Raw genomic sequence first — 4,022 nt, 5'->3', positions numbered from 1 at the left:
TGAACACACCTCTGTTCAAATAGCCTACACGTCTTGCTCACAGATACAGTCTATGTCTGTCAGCTATTGGAATGGTTGTATGATGCCACATATGAATTCATGTTGAATATGAAAGACTCAGTTTATGCTTGCTGTGAAGACACAGCTCTCTCTGATTTGATGAAAATACATCTCTATTTCCTGTGAATCTTGCATGGAGACAAGATATTAGCTCCCTTCGTTTCTTGAGTCACCCAACCCTCCATCTAAAGAATAAGTGCACTGCATCCAGATCAAAGGTCTACACACAATGATGTTCTTCTCTGGCTTCAAGCTTGTCAGGCCTGAATAGAGTGGTAGCCTATAGTAAAAACCTCAAGCATTGTGTGTCTACATGTTGGGGCACTCACTTGCCTCTTACTCTTTCTTATTATGAAAAGACCACCTACACTGTTAGACATTTTCAAGGGTTTTTACAGTAGTTTACTGGCAGCACGGTTGCCAGTAAGCTACTGTAATCCATATATACAGTAGCACTACTGTATTTCAGTATACAGTATATTACTGTAGGTTGACAGCTACTGTAATCCAAATATACAGTATCACTAGTCACTACTGTATTTCTGTATACAGTTCATTACTGTAGGTCTTCAGCTACAGGTCTAGGCCTGCAGTACTGTGCAGTTCTCAGTTCTTATTTATATATAATACAGATAGCCATTCACACACCAATTTTGAACATTTTCATATTTTTATTAAATAATTTCATAAGAAACTGTGACACAAATATCATTTACATTTTCATTTAAACATATTCAAGCGACATTTAAACACAAAAGCAAAGGTACTACAGGAAAAACATGTACATCAGTACTTAGTTTCTTATCTGTTTATGTTTTATTTGGTATTTGTTATTTTTTCAATTTTCAAAAGATTTTGGCCCAAACACATTTTCTTTTTGCATTTCAAGACAATCATTTTTTTGCATTTCAATAGTTAAAAAAAAGTCAAGATTTTCACACACACACACACACACACACACACACACACACGATCAAACTTACAAGCAGCAACAATAGAGACAAGTCAGGCAGCGTGGAGAATCCATGGATACTAAGACAAGAGAACACAAACAAGGTTCTGTTCCTTAGAATCTCAAAGGTGCAATATTTGAATTTTAATTACATGTTATTGTGTCCATGCATTTTTCTGATTTCTTACCTAGTCGCTGTTCATCCCCTCAAACTCGGTAAGCTTTGAGATGAATGACACCACTCGGCTGCTGATGGTTTCTGCCTTTCGTTTCACTGTCTGTCCAGTCTTGCGAAGAATAAGAAGAATCTAAGCAAAGCAGTCACAGAACATAGAACATTAAATGTGAAAATAGGTGTTAGAAGAAATGTAATGGAAAAGTTTTATCAACCTCAAAAGTTGACTTTCGTACAATCATTGATAATGACAATCATACTGTACTTAATTTTTAACAAGACATGATGTTTCCTTACCTCTGTATCAACTCCAGAGTTGCACATGCTGGCTCCTCATATTCTAAGTTGAAGACATAGTAGCTGGCGAAGTATGCCGACAGTGCATCAACAAAGTTGAGGTTCTCTTCCAACTGAATGGCTACCTTCCCCTCAATTGTAACCATCCATTTGAATGATTCCAGTAAAGTATTCCCTGAAAGATGGAATAATAAGCAGTATTTAGAACATTATCTGATCTGCAGTATGCAGTCTAGTAAGTAGGCCTTTTAAGGGGAGGCTAGGCATTTTTTTAGGAGCCAGTCAAAAGCTGGTGAGTTACAACATTTTGCTGAATAAAATGATACCTACATATATGTACAAAATACTCAGAAGATGAAAAAAAAAACGTAACAAATTGAACCCATCAAACAACTGATCCTTGAATACTTTATTTTCATATAAAAACCTTCTTTTCAATCCTATAGTTTCCTAGTTGTGTACTATTTATGCCTATCTTACTTAACTCAAGCTTTCATCAAAATCCCTGTTTTTTTTACAAAAAAAATAGAGAGAGAGAGTATTTCATGAAATATGTGCTGTTTAAGTGACCCAGACCTACCGAGGCCTGGCGAGACTGCCAACTAGTGACAATTCTGATCGTCATCTATTCATCATGTCAAACACCAGATTGGCCGGCCTGTTACATTAGTAGCTGTAAAAACTCAGAAAACATAGATATCTTAACACCCACTTACCTATCATGATCAATCGGGGGTCACTGGAAGATCCAGATCATTCTCGACTGAATTTTGCTGTCGCACATACCTTAAAAATATAAGTACAGTGCTACAACATAACAACATTGTAACTACTATGTAAATCGTATAATTCTGATTGTGTTTCTACTTACATCTGCTAGCATCAAGATGAACTCCTTCTTTTCCTTAAAGTAGTTCATCATTAGAAGCATAACTCCAATCGCCAACTGATTACTTCTTGTGGTCTCCATCTCCCGTAGTAGGCTAGGCTACGAATCTTGCTGCTGTCCTGATGGTTTTGAAAGTAGTAAAGGATGAGCGGAGAGCACATGTTTTCGGACACGAAATCACATCTTTGAACATTACACCGGACATTGCCACTGCGTGACGTCGAGATTAGTGGTGAAGGCGACGCCGATGTCCTGAAATTACCTGAACACTCCTGTATGCCACACTGAAATCTGAAATTCGCCAAACTTGTATGCATTTTGATAAGCATCTAGAAGTTTCTCAAACTCGCGGTTTGGTGGTTACAAAGCTTACAGCAAAACATCGTGCAGGCTAACAAGACTAGCGATGCAGCCTGTGCAGCTAACACCAGATAGCTAGGCTAATATAGCTGCTAGATAGCAGTAACACTGGAACTAAATGCGGTCAAACCAGACTGTAAAATAAACAGACAACGTCGACTTACTTCCAATTAAATATGAATGGGCGTGTCACTGAAGAGGAATTAACAAGGGGATATTTTTTTGTCCAGAATCCATAATAGCTAAACTAGGGAGACGTCTGCCTAGGCGATAGTTTACTGTACAAGCAGACAAAACACAACATATCTAGTATTAAACAAATCTATGTTTAGGTGTTCAACACGACAAGATTTGGTCCATTAAATGTGGTTTACCTTTCCAACTTCAGGAGAAAATAGTTGATAGTTGTCGTCTTCTTCCTCTGCATCGACCTCCACCGACTGGTGGTAGATGAAGACGTCGACTCACTCGACTGGAGAGATAACGGCGGTTTAAAAAAAAAAAAAAAAAAACCTACAGTACGCTACCGCACTTTTCAAAAACCTGGTAACCTACCGCATATTTCAAAAATGCACGGCTCCGATCACCAGAATGTTGTTCTAATAGACAGGTCATTTGCTCAACTTTTTGGGCCTAGTTTTCTGTCAAAGTTTTCTCAATGGATTCCTGGTCAGAACCCCTATTGAAACAGATTAAGACTTGGGGCATGTTAAATTTTGTCCAAAAATTCAAGATGGCCGCCGTATGGGCAATTCCATATCAGTTGGAACAGGTCCGACACCATGGTCCTCAGTTTTTCCTGATTTTTGGTCAAAATGTTCCTCCATGTCTCATTAGAGGAAAACCAAAATTTTAGCTTGGTATCTTGTTTAGTTTCTGAGATATGGCTCTTCAAATGTGGATAGACGTGTCCTAAAAAAAGGCTGAAAATGCCTGTATTTAATGAGCACCACTTTTTTTTAAACCCCTCTCCTGTCTTAAGCCTACCATATTATTTTCTAAAAATTTGAACATTGGGGCAGTACCCTGTTTAGTTGTCCAATATCACAAAGGAATTATAGTCCTTCCCACCATTGAAGACTTATTCATCGATACAAACCCATATTTTTTTTAAAGCAATGAAAAACTAAAAAAAACTGTTTTTGTTCTCTTATGGTCATGAATGGATAGCACTCACATTTTTAAAACTTTACATATATATAGTCCATGAGTAAGAGAACATGTTGAAAAAAAATTGAGATGGTAAGTTTTCGTATTTCGAGGCTACGGGCCTTCAAAGATGGCCAAAA

The 4,022-nt window shown here is 37.6% G+C and overlaps 1 long non-coding RNA gene across 1 annotated transcript; it reads right to left on the bottom strand.

Annotated features, from left to right (window-relative positions):
• Nucleotides 1-1,030: 1,030 nt before the first annotated feature.
• On the bottom strand, nt 1,031-2,416 carry LOC134101793 (uncharacterized). Its single transcript, XR_009941452.1, has 5 exons — nt 2,356-2,416; nt 2,201-2,270; nt 1,485-1,659; nt 1,201-1,320; nt 1,031-1,092 (listed from the first exon to the last, which is right to left on the bottom strand). It is a non-coding gene; the product is annotated as an uncharacterized LOC134101793 (long non-coding RNA).
• Nucleotides 2,417-4,022: the final 1,606 nt, after the last annotated feature.

Source organism: Sardina pilchardus, chromosome 15 (genome assembly GCF_963854185.1).
Source record: "Sardina pilchardus chromosome 15, fSarPil1.1, whole genome shotgun sequence".
NCBI classification, from domain to species: Eukaryota; Metazoa; Chordata; class Actinopteri; order Clupeiformes; family Clupeidae; genus Sardina; species Sardina pilchardus.
This window is presented reverse-complemented; position numbering and strand designations above follow the sequence as displayed.